This window comes from Dama dama, chromosome 26, assembly GCF_033118175.1.
Source record: "Dama dama isolate Ldn47 chromosome 26, ASM3311817v1, whole genome shotgun sequence".
Classification (NCBI taxonomy): Eukaryota; Metazoa; Chordata; class Mammalia; order Artiodactyla; family Cervidae; genus Dama; species Dama dama.
Genome location: NC_083706.1, coordinates 22,331,042 through 22,345,216, shown reverse-complemented (window position 1 = coordinate 22,345,216; position 14,175 = coordinate 22,331,042).

Sequence of the window (14,175 nt, the reverse complement as noted above, 5' to 3'; positions counted from 1 at the left end):
ATTGACATGTAATGAAGAAGTAATGGAGTAATGACAAGTAATGAAGAAGACAACTGTGATATCATGATACAATAAGAAACATAAATTTGATCTTCATCCCCAATTCTTGGCACAGAGTTCCAAAAATCCTGAAACTTTCTCAGTGACAGGGATGAAAAGTGTCCTTTATTATTCAAAGGAAGTCCCTTTAGGCCATATCTGAGTTTAGGTTGAGAAAGCAATTCTTTACAGGCCCTTAGATAGCTTTAGGATTGGTGATGGTTGCCAGAGGAATAAACCATCTGATTAGAGGGTTGGGACTTTCAATCTCACACTCTAATCTCCCACTAAGGAGGGTTGGGGGTCTGGAGGGCAAGATAATAATCACCAGTGGTCAATGATTTATCAATCACTCCTACACACATAATGGAATCTTCATGAAAACCTTAAAGGAAAGTATTTGGAGAGCTTCCAGGTTGGTGAATGCATCCTTGTGTTGGAAGGGTAAGACTCACCAAACTCCATGGAGACAGAAGCTCCTATGCTCAGTACCCTTCCAGACCATTTTGCATATGCCTCTTCATCTGGCTGTTCATTTGTATCCTTTATATTAATATTTTTTATAATAAATTGGTAATAGTAAGTTAAATTTTTCCCCAAGTTCTGTGGGTCACTGTAGCAACATAAGGAGGTGGTCATGGTAACCTTGGATCTGCAGCCAAATTGGACAAGAGTGCAGATAACTTGGGGGTCCTCTACATGTAACTGGTATCTGAAATGCGGGCAGTGTTGTAGGGCTGAGTCCTTAACCTGTGGCTCAAGGTACTTCATGTCAGAATTGAACTAAATTGCAGGCAAGCCAGTTGGTGTCCACAAAGAACTGAAGAGTTTCTTAGTGTGCAAAACCCACACATTCGATATCAGAAGTGTTGTGGGAAGACACAGATCATTGTAGCTACCAAGAGATGATAATCCAGGTTAATCTGGCTAAAAGTCTCAATTGTTTTTTTTTTTTAATTTCTTTTTTTTTTTCATTTATTTTTATTAGTTGGAGGCTAATTACTTTACAATATTGTAGTGGTTTTTGCCATGACATGACATTCAAGACATTGCCATTCATGACACTGACATGAATCAGCCATGGATTTACATGTGTTCCCCATCCTGATCCCCCCTCCCGCCTCCCTCCCCATCCCATCCCTCTGGGTCTTCCCAGTGCATCAGCCCTGAGCACTTGCCTCATGCATCCAACCTGGGCTGGTGATCTGTTTCACACTTGATAATATACATGTTTCAATGCTCTTCTCTCAGATCATCCCACCCTCGCCTTCTCCCACAGAGTCCAAAAATCTGTTCTATACATCTCTGTCTCTTTTTCTGTTCTGCATATAAGGTTATTGTTACCATCTTTTTTAAAATTGAACTTAACTCAAGATTTTGAACTAAATGACTTGGATAGTAGTTGTATTATTAACCCCAATAGGAAATTTGGGAGAAGACACTGGATGGTATAGGAAAAAAGATTATAAATTTAATCCTAAATATGTTACTGCACTATATTGAATGCTAAGCACAATGCAAGTCCAGTTGACTTTTGTAAAGTGGCCAGATAGTTGGAAACTAAAAAATATTAATTCAGGAGTCTATTAAATGAGTATAATAATATCTACCTCACAAGTTCATATTGAAAATTAAATATAACCATACAAACAAAAAGCCTTTTAAAATGGGAAGCCATTTTTTTTAAAATAATTTTTCAGAGAAAAGAGAGTTGTAGTTCTGGGGGAGATAAGATTTTTGAGGTGTACTGTTTAACAGAAAGCACAAAAGATAGCACAAGTATTAATATAACAATATTAATGTTATTATTCAATATAGAGGAATGAAAAGAAATATTTTAAAAAGGTTGAGCATTTATGGGATAAGAAGAGAAGAGCCTGAGAATTGCAGAGCAATGTAATACACTTTCCCAGAAGTCAGGGAAGTGCAGTTTTTTAAAGAGTGAAATGCATTAAAGATTTAAGTAGATTGAGAGTGAATACATGGCTATTAAAGTTGACAATGAGTCGCTCTTGAGATGGTGATCCCAACAGAATGAGAGAGAAGAAAAAAACAATTACATGAATTTAAGTCATGTGAATAGACCTGAAAGGAACACTGAAGATGTTCCCAGATATTCAGCAGTAAAGGAAAAGAAGGAAAGAGGACTGTAGCTAGAGGGGCATGTGGGAACAACTGTGAATGTTAGAAAGGCTGTGTGATTCTAGTCGGAAAAGAGTATCTCTAAGAATAATACTGCTTATGAAATTGAAAGAACTGGGTCAAGGACAAAGAGACGGTTTGGCTTTATAGTACAATCATCTCTTTCTCTTAAATTGAAAGGAATCACAAACTGACCAACAGAGAAAGAGGGAAAGTGCCCTGACTCTTTCCAAATAAACAGAAAGAATAATAATGTGATGAAGACTAAGAATGGAACTTGAGGGAGAAGAGACTATGAAATTGGAAAGATAAAGGGAAAGAACAAAAAACCCACAGCAGTTATTCTTTTAAATATTTTGTTAGACAGACATTAAGAGATAAATTAAAAAAAAAAAAAAAAAAAAAGGCAGTGGTACGGGCGCAGTTAAAATTGGGATGAAATTGCAGTGAGCAAGAGCTGAAAAATTTCTTGTGTTTTTCTCTCCTATAGAGTTGTGCAACTAGGGATAAGAATCAGATTACACAAGCAAAGCAAAACCCTGGTAAATCAAAAACTCAAGAGTGCTTAAACCCATTTTTTTTTTTTCCCTGCAAACAAAACAACAACGCATTGAAGTTGTACTATAGATTTCTACACTTCAGCTTCATTATGAGATAAATAAATCAAGTTTGGAGATTGTTCTTGGACCAAATCCTACTCCCTTAATGTTGCTGCAGTGGGAAAATTACCTCCAAAATTTGTGAACAATGATATTATACATGAAAAATTTTAAATCTCATTAGTCATTGATTGCCTGTGCTAAAGAAGTTGATTTTTAACATAAGACTGTTTAATAAGCAGTTGAAGAAATTAGTCATAATGTTTTCATACTTGCAGTTCCATAGCTGGAACACTGAGAAAAAAGCACCATGGGAAGTTATACTTGTGGCTATATTTCAAGTTAAAATAAGTCAATATAGACTTTTCTAGTAAGTAAGAAATTTTAAGGAAAGACTATGCCACAGAAATTCTGAACTGTTTACTGTAGTTTATTTCTGAAACCCTGTAGAATTTATATAAAATGTTAGGCAAAAGAGAAAGATAATATATTCAAATTTCTGTTTTAAATGTTCTTACAATAAAAACTTCTAAAACACACAGATACACCACACACACAAACACATACACCTTGCCCTTATAAAACTAAATGTAAGGACACTGACATTCTAAAGATCTGCTCAGAGTGGAAACGTTTCTTATTTGTGGAAGAAAAAAAATTGGTGGGAAAAAGAAAGGAGAGAAAAGAAATAAAGTAATGATAAAGGAGAGGAGAAAAGAATAAAAGAGGAAGGAAATGAATAAAGGGAAACCAAATATAAAAAATTATAGTCTAAAAAATGTGTAATGTAAAACTTGTCAAATACACACTAAGTTGCATATTGGTCATAACATTTATTTCGTTTCTATTTTTTCCTCAAGTTTAGTTTGTTCCTAAGTGGTTCACTAACATTCCCACATTTTCCTGCCCTATACTTATTTTCCCAGTAAAGGCAGAAGGGGAGAATACTTGAGTATAACTAGTTAGTCTATGGATATAGGCTTTTGAAAATTTAGCACATCAGTTCAGTTCAATTCAGTCGCTCAGTCGTGTCCGACTCTTTGCGACCCCATGAATCGCAGCACGCCAGGCCTCCCTGTCCATCACCAACTCCCGGAGTTTCCTCAAACTCATGCCCATTAAGTCAGTGATGCCATCCAGCCATCTCATCCTCTGTCATCCCCTTCTCCTCCTGCCCCCAATCTCTCCCAGCATCAAGGTCTTTTCCAACAAGTCAACTCTTCTCATCAGGTGGCCAAAGTATTGGAGTTTCAGCTTCAACATCAGTCCTTCCAATGAACACCCTGGACTGATCTCCTTTAGGATGGACTGGTTGGATCTCCTTGCAGTCCAAGGGACTTTCAAGAGTTTTCTCCTACACCACAGTTCAAAAGTATCAATTTTTCGGCGCTCAGCTTTCTTCACAGTCTGTCACATCCATACATGACCACTGGAAAAACCATAGCCTTGACTAGACGGACCTTTGTTGGCAAAGTAATGTCTCTGCTTTTTAATATGCTATCTAGGTAGGTCATAACTTTCCTTCCAAGGTGTAAGTGTCTTTTAATTTCATGGCTGCACTCACCATCTGCAGTGATTTTGGAGCCCAAAAAAATAAAGTCTGACACTGTTTCTACTGTCTCCCCATCTATTTCCCATGAGGTGATGGGACCAGATGCCATGATCTTAGTTTTCTGAATGTTAAGCTTTAAGCCAACTTTTTCACTCTCCTCTTTCACTTTCATCAAGAGGCTCTTTAGTTCCTCTTAACTTTCTGCCATAAGGGTGGTGTCATCTGCATATCTGAGGTGACTGATATTTCTCCCAGCAATCTTGATTCCAGTTTGTGCTTCTTCCAGCCCAGCGTTTCTCATGATGTACTCTGCATATAAGTTAAATAACACATATATAAACACATATATAAACACATATATAACAAATATATATAACAAATATAATATATAACAAATATATAAACACATATAAGTTAAATATAATAACACATATAAGTTAAATAACACATATAAGTTAAATAACACATATGAGTTAAATAGCACATATACTGGTATAAACCAGCAAGCTTATGTAGTACAAATAATAAGTATGAAGTTCTTTAAATCAGGCATAGTTCTAAAGTTTGAAGGTCTGTAAAACATAAGCTCAGAACATTATCTTAATTCAATTCTTATAATAACTTATGTAACTACAACAAATAAAGAAACATTTCCTAAAGTGAGAAGAAGGAAGGGAGGGAAGGAGGCATGGGAAGAGAAGGATGGGGAGAGGGAGGGAAGAACAAAGGCAGGAAGAAGGAAAGAGAAAAAACATGCCCGAACACTGGATTTTTAAAGGTTGCAGAATGTAATGGAAGCCTTATGTACAAAATATTAGCTATGAGTCCAATACTTTTTAATCTCAGAAAAATCAAATATTCTAATTTAATAGCTTCCAGATAACTAGCTTATTAGCAAATGACATAAAAGTAACAAGCTTCAGGCATACCCCCAAGCCTTCTCAAATGATACTTTCCTTTCAGATGGCTATTAACTCTGACCCAGATGTAGTTCTCAATTCAAATAAAGGAATCACTCTCACCATTTTCAGTTTTGGAAAGTGATAATAAATTAATCTGGCATCCAGAAATGACAATGAAGCTTGTTTCTATTATAACAAGCTTACTCCTAGATTATGAAGTCTGATTGCCTTTAAGCTGTTGATATATGTTTTTAATCATATCAGCATTAAATTTTAAACAGGAAATTTTCTTTATTGCTTTATTTTACATCTTTTCATGCATATGTTTTAGGGGATGGATTGTTGGTAATTGAACAGCTTTAAACTCATAGTTAAGCAGCCATGATTTACCAAGACCACAAAATAAAGCAGTTACTTGCAAAACTAGCACTGAAGGAAAGCATATCTATAAACAAAATTCTCGCCCTTAAAGTGCTATTTCTCTTAACGTTTCACTTTTACCTTCTTTTTCTTTTGTAGGGACAATTTCCATCTCTCCTGGACAAAAACAGGCTCTTCTCTACAATCACATTATTGGACTTATTATCCTGTCACAGGGCTTGGCTGTTAAATGGAAAAACTCCAGTGGCACATCTATGAGCTAAAATAAAGGCTAGACGTAAGAATGAGAATCTCAGAAGATGATGTTGTTACACCTGATATGAGGAGCTGTTACTCAAATGAGATAGCACTCTTATCACTGTGCCCAGGTCTTGAATTGTGACTTACATTCTGCACATTCTTGCTAGTACTAATAAGTTAATATTTAAAATTTCATCTATTTGAGAGAACTATATGTGCTTTAAAACATTTATATATATTGATAAATTTGTATATATGTAAACTTATTTTATCTTAGTTATACCATCATTCATACACTGCTTTATTTCAAAGATCACTTAAAATAAGCATTATATTTGAAGTGTTGAACTCCCTGTATATATTTAAACATTCAAATTTATAACGAAGTTTAGTCTGTTCAGTTTTATAGTCCATTCACTTTTATTTTATGGTGAAGGCTTACTGTCTGACCAAAACGTATTAAAGTGAAAGTGAAAGTGTTAGATGCTCGGCCGTGTCCAATCTTTGCGACCCCATGGACTGGGGCCCACCAGGCTCCTCAGTCCATGGAATTTTCCAGGTAAGAATATTGGTGCAAGTTGCCATTTCCTTCTCTAGAGGATCTTTCTGACCCAGGGATTGAACCCTGGTCTCCCACATTGCAGGCAGATTCTTTACCCTTTGAGCCACTAAGGAAGCCCAGGAACCTTAAGAAAAATTCATATTGCCCAATGAGTTTGCAAACTGGAAAGATAATTTTCAGTTATATTCCCATCATTTCTTTCTGTCATTAAAAAGAAGTCATGTATGTGTTGAGCTACACATTTTTTCTATGCAGTATACATAAGGAGACTTTCATAAAACATCCCAGGCCCAAAGAAAGAGATTTAAAGGAAGGATCATTAACACCTTCTTTCAAATTACAGTGAACCTGGGCGTCATCCTGAACACTCTGCTGCTGCTGTCTTCTCCATTTCCTTCAATTACATATACAGAAATACTTAATACTTTGACATTTTAGTAGCAGCTGTTCTCCTCCCCAAACCTTGATTGTTCTTAAATGTTCTTCCATGTAACCTAGGCTTATATCGCTGACTCACTATATTTGGCAATGGGCCAGACCACCAACATCAAGGGACCAAAAATCATTTTTACTCTTTCCCTCATTTGTTCAACTGAAGATAAGGCAGTGGGAAGTGGAGATGATTGCTTTTACTGAAATATAAAAACATTTATGTTCTTTAAGGTATAATTTATAACCTAAAAGTAATAATATGTATGAAGGAAGGCTTATGAAAAAATTTGAAACAAGGAAAAATGACTGTTCAAATGCCAAAAGCTTTTAAACACTTAAAAAATAAGTGCATTATAATGAAAATATTGGTTATAATGAAAAATTTTTTCTTCATATTACATCTTTCTAAAAAGAGAACTCTTTCTGAACTCTCACAATAAATAATTTATTTCTCTAAACTTAACTTCCAATCAATATATCCTATTATTTTATAAGCTATGTCCTGAGTAGTTTCTTAAAATCCACAGTTTGGTAGTCTAATAGACTTCAGAATAATTAAAAGAAAAATAAATCAAATTAATTTCCCTATGTTAGACTGACCAAAAATTATATTTGATTGATTTCATGTTTTGTTAATAACCGAATTTATTATACACACATACATTAAGGTTTTCATCTTTAGTAAACCACACAAAACAAAATTAATACTATATAAACAATTCATAATAGTAATAAAAGACAAATAACAATTGTTAAAATGAACAAAGGATCTGAATACACATTTTTTGTAGAAGAAATACAAATGGCAAGTCCCTGAAAAGACATTCAAAATTGTCAGAAAAATCCAAATCAAAATCACAATGAGATATCACTTTATTCTCAATAGGATGACTATAATCAAAAAGACAAATAAGACAGATGCTGGCAAGGATGTATAGAAATCAGAACTTCATGTGCCATTGGTAGGAATGTAAAATGGCACAACATAGCAATTCCTCCAATGGCTATCCATAGAATCACAATATGATCCAACAATTCCATTGCCAAGCATATACACAAGAGAAGTGGAATATATATCCACTTCAAAGTTTGTACAGGAATGTTCATAACAACATTGTAATAGCCAAAGAACAGAAACAACCCAAGTGTCCTTCAATCAATGAATGGACAAATAGAATGAGAGATTCCATATAATAGAGTACTATTTGGCCTTAAAATGCTATGACATACTGATGCATGCTACACACCATGGATAAGCCTTGAAAACATTATGCTGAGTGAAAGACACTAGTCACGAAAAAAGACATATTCGATAATTCCAATTACATGAAATGTCCAGAAAAGGGAAATCTATATAAAGACAGAAGTTAAATTAGCTGTTGCCAAGGGTTAGGGGGGCTTTCCTTGTGGCTCATTGGTAAAGAATTTGACTGCCAACTCAGAAGCCGTGGTTCAATCCCTGGCTCAAGAAGATCCCATGGAGAAGGGAATGGCAACCCACTACAGTATTATTGCCTGGGAAATTCCATGTACAGAGGAGACTGGCAGGCTACTACAGTCCGTGGGGTCGCAAAGAGCTGACATGACTTGGTGACCAAGCAACAACTAGGGTTAGGGTGGTAGAGGCTGGTTGGGAGGAAACGCAGAGTGACTGTAAACAGTTTCTTTGGGGGATCATGAAAATGTACTAAAATTAATTCTGCTGATGGTTGCATAACTCTGTGACTAGATTAAAAACCACTGAATTGTATACTTCAAGTGGGTGAACTATAAGGTATGTGAGTTATATGTCAGTAAGACTGGTAACAAAAAAATTATTAGAACAATAATGGTTGAGAATAACACATCACTTAATATTCAGAGAAAGGGATCTGGCTAGTGAAAACACACTAAATAACAGGGTCATCCCTCACTCTTATTACTACCAATTTGGTGAACAATCCCTCCACTTCCAATAAGAAAACCAAAAAATAATGTTTAGAACAACTTAAATTGAGTCCTGAAGTTGTTTAGTTGCTCAGCTAGATAAACAAGAATTTTTTTTAACAAAAGCTTTAACTAGGCATCTCTCATTTCAGTAAAGTCCAACAGACAATTTAGGCTTTAACTTAAGTAGAGATATTTCTGCCTTGCATTGGTAAGTGTGACTTCAAACCAACACTATCCAATGTTATCTCTGATAAAGTAGTTTGGAAAGTGGAACAAGACCAGAAACAGACATTTATTTAATAAACACATGTTAAAAGGATATAAAATTTTATAATTGTTATAAAATTCCTCTAGCCTACTTTCCAGAATTCATGTCTGCATGATTAGTTTACTACTATTACAATTAGTTCTTTATTTTAAATACTCAGTATATCATTCACTGTTCTTATTATATAGAGCGATGCTGTTTGGATTTCCTTCATCCAGCAAAAATCACAATTTTACAATTTATGATGAAGTAAAGGAAACTTACTAAACAAAAACACAATGGACTTCTATTCTCTTTGTTCTTAAATACTAACTAAAGGAGACTAATGTCACAAATTTTTTTCACACTGTACACAATTATTTTGATAGGAAGCAATTCATAGCAGACTCTATTAAATACATATCAATGTTTTATATTAAAACTGTGAGTTAATTTAAGTGACTACAGTAATTTGCAAGAAAAAGTTAAAATTTTCACTCTGAGTAGTGTCAACTCTTATTAAGTTATATTAAAAATCACTTATCAACATTATCTTGGACATATCTGCCCTTTAATAACTTACAGTTTATCTATCAGCAATATTTTATGCAAATTAGGCTTTGAAACAGTCTGAGAAGTATTTGGCCAAAAAAAATCTAATTTTTAATTATTGTGATATAAGCAACTGGAACTGGCTTGAAGCTACATTTCTGAGACGTGAACTAGCAGAGATCTGTAGAGTTAAGTATAACGTGACAATTTATGGAATATGAAAATTAAATTTTTGTAAAAAGTTACAAGGATCTATAAAAATTCTAAGTACACATTAACAAGGAACTGTAGTTTTCAGACGTCTGTGAATTTATTTAAATAATAACCCTTTTCCTTAAGAAATAATATAGCCTTTTTATTTTTATGCATTATGTTCAATATAAGAAAGAAGTACTGTGCAGTGATGTGGCTGAAAGGTTATTATTACTCCAATGACAGAAACAAAAGTATATTATCACTTGGATGATGTCAATGAAAGGGTATCATTACTATTTCTGAGGAGAACATTTTGGTAAGTAAACACACAAGTACAGTATTTATTACATTTTAGTCTACATGTGTCTCCAAGAAAAGAAAAAAGAAAAGCAATGACTTTGTGTTGCTGGGGAAAAAATCTTTGGTTTCATTTGTTCAAGAAAAATCTCTGAATCAGTTATACTTTTATCAACTCTTCCTTCCCATTCTAGCATTCTATTTTGCCATCCACTCTACAACTCTCACACATATCTATCTCAAAGTTATCTTATAAGGAAGAGTGAAAACAAAAATCCCAATTGTAAAAGGAAGTGTTTAAAGTTTTCAACATTAAGTCTATTCACAGTTATGTATATTAAACAGAATCATATCTATTGCATCCTTATAAGCCTCTGAAAATAAGGATATTTATGCTAAGAAATGTCATTTTGATGTGCAAATAAATTTTTCCAAAATTTAACTACTGTAAACTAAGATTAAGCTAATTTGTTACTTAAATGACTACTTAATAGGTCCTTAGAAATCAGTGCTCATTGTTCTTTGCATTTGTCCAAGTAAACGGTCAGGTGTAGAAACTTTTAAATACTATTAATGACATATAGATACAACAGATCACACCTAACGCAATATATTTCAAAAGCAGAATTATCTTTGCAGAAAAAAGATTGCAGCTGGATTGTAACATGCTAATACTACTGTTTCTCTCATCAAACTTTTCTCTCCAAATCTAAATAATATTAACAAAGGAAAAAACCAGAGAGAAATTAGATACTCTCAAACACATGGCCTGTTTTACCTCTATTATCAGTCAGGTATATGGGATAAAATATGTAGTCTCTACATAAACAAAGCTTCCACCATGAAAGTCAAGGAAGATCTAGCTGGGGAGGCTGGCTACGTGACATTTTCTTGGCCAAATCACTTTATTGGCAATGATTTATATATGTTCTATTACATAGCATAGAACAAAAATTGTCAGATCATCCCATTTTTTAGCAAATACTAAGACTGTCTACTTGGTTGGGGTGGTAACAGGCAGATCTTTTCATACTAAAGGTATATTTTCCCTTTTGCAATTAGCAAGCAACCTGTGAAGTGATGACTTGTGTGTGCACACTCGCTTCAGTTGTGTCCAAGTCTGCGACTCATGGACTGTAGTCCACCAGGCTCCTTTGTCCATGGAATTTCCCAGGCAGGAATACTGGAGTGGGTTGCCATGCCCTCCTCCACAGTATCTTCCCGAACCAGGGATCCAACCCGCGTCTCTTGCATCCTCCTGCATTGGCAGGCAGATTCTTTAGCACTGTGCTACCTGGGAAGCCTTATCCTTTTCCACAGTGATGACTCATCACTGTGGAAAAAAATGTATGAAAGTTTAAATGGGAGTTAATAGATGAACAAGTTCAAACAACTGTAATTATAGTATGTATACGTAGTTGCTCAGTCGTGTCTGACTCTTTGCAACCCCATGGACTGTAGCTTGCCAGGCTCCTTTGTCCATGGAATTCTCTAGGCAGGAATACTGGAGAGGGTTGCCATTTCCTTCTCCAGGGGATTGTCCCAACTCAGGGACTGAACCTGTATCTCCTGCGTTGCGGACAGTCTTCCACATTACAGGTGTATTCTTTACTGCTGAGCCACCAGCGAAGCCCTAGGGAAATGCCGAAATGTGTTAGTCATCACAGAAATGCACATGCTCAGCTACAATTTACCTTCCTCACTGGCACACATGTTTAAAGGGATATCTCTCTGACTCTTGTGGATATGGAAGAAAAGATGCCCGGACCTTTCTTAGAAAAGTGAATTATCACATCTATTTCAGAAAGCAATCCAGCAACAATTATCAAAATAAAATGTAAACAAAGCCTTTGAGCCAAATATCATATTACTGGGCTTCAAACTATAGATATAAAGGCACCATGAACTTCCTGGGTGGTATAGTGGATAAGAATCTGCCCGCCAATGCAGAGGACACAGGTTTGATCCCTGCATGGAAGATTCCACATGCCGTGGAGCAACAAAGCCTCTACTGAGCCTCTGTACCCCAACTATTGAAGCCCTCATGCCTAGAGCCTGCACTCCGCAACAAAAGAAACCACCACAACAAGCCCATACACCACAACGAACAGCAGCCCCTGCTCGCCACAGCCAGAGACAGCCCACGTGCAGCAAAGAACACAGTGCAACCAAAAAGAGAAGAATTCAATCAATTAAAAAAAAGAAAGAAAGGCACCAGTACTTAGGCTACATAGTTATGGACATGGGTGTGGTTGGTTGTTGTTATGCAAGGAAAAAAATAAATGGAGAAACAAACTGAACACTCATCAATGGAGAAATAAACACCAAGGAATAGTGAGCAGTCATTAAAAGTAATGCATTAGAGCGAACGGAAAAATTTCCATGAGGTAATGTTGAGTGAGAAAATCAAAGTACTAAAAGTTATGCAGAGTTAGATTTCATTTAATAAAACCAAAAGGCCAAGTAAAATCTCTGCATATGCACATGTGTATGGATACATATGGTTATATATCCATGGCTTTAAGAGATACCAGAAAGAAAACGAAAAGACAAGATACAGGCTGAGAGAAAATATACGCAAGTTATACCTGATAAAAGTACTGTGTCCAGAATATGAAAAGAATTCTTACAATCCAATAATAAGTCTTTATATAAGAGGATATGCAAATATCTAATTAACCTCCCAAAAAAAGATCTTCAATATAAGCAGCCATTAGTAAATCAGATACTTAACCGCAATGTGATACCACTATATACCTACTACAGTGGCTATAATGCAAACAGCTGACAATCTCAGGTTTTGGTAAAATGTGGTGAAACTGACATCTTCTTAATTTCTGGTAGCAACATATAATGATACAGCTACTTTGGAAAACAGGTAGTTTTTTAGTTTGTTAAAAAGTAAAATGTATACTTACCATATAACCCAGAAATTCCAGTCTTATGTATCTACCCAAGAGAAATGAAAACATATTTACACAGATACTTGTAGGCAGATAAATATTATTTATATTCCCTTACTTAGAATAATTCACAATAGCTAAAAAATAGAAACAATCCATACGTCCATAAACTGGTGAATGGAAAAACAAAATTTGATACATTCAAACATGAAATACTGCTCAGCAATTAAAGGAACAAAGGGCAACATTATAGAGATAGAAAAAGTATTGATGATTTTTCAGGGACTAGAGTGGGAGCAGGGGTCAACTGCAAAGAAGTACAAGGAAAGTTTTTAGTGACTAAATCTTATAAAGCCAGACTGTGGTGATGATTTGCATAGTCATATAAATTTACTAAGCTTCATTGAACTGTATACTTTAAATGAGTGAATTTTTATATGTAAATTATCCTTCAATAAAGCTGTTAAAATATTAGACACTTAACATACTGGGGAAAGGGAATGTGCTTGGTGATGCTATTGAATTGAGGGAAAGAATGGTTGGGACAGCAATTGAAAAAGAAAAGGCTTGATGATAAAATTCATATCTTCAAAAAAGATTTTATATAATATCACTTTTTCAAATACTTCTCTGAGTGCATCAGATACTAGGCACTATGAGAATTTTCTGATACTTTGCATTTTCAAAATAAAACAAAGTGAATAACAGACATTTCAAGAATCAGAAATGTATATTTTGGGCTAAAAACGTTAATTTTTTTCAATTCTGTAATTTAAATAGACACTAGCCTGACCGTAACTTTGTCATACAACCCATTATAATCCCTCAGAGGGACAATCTCAATATTAATTTAAAGGAAATGCGAATGGAAGAAATAATAAACACCTTCCTAGTTTGTCCCATATAAGAGTATCTCCTAATGGGAGGGAATCACTGGATCACATTAACCATATTTTGTTCTGAGATGCACACTGGTTTTTGGTTTTCCTTATAGATTGTTGCTGTAATCATCATGCTAGCCAAGGAAGATCTTTTTTTTTTTTTTCTTTTTATATCAGATTGGCTAGATGAACACTCCTTGGTTCCCCACACAGCACAGTTCAGACATAGTTGGAAAGTTCACAGAAGATTATTTTAAAAATCCTTGAAGGAAAGGGCCATATCTTATCATTTGTATATTTTTAGAACCTCTGGCAAGTATGT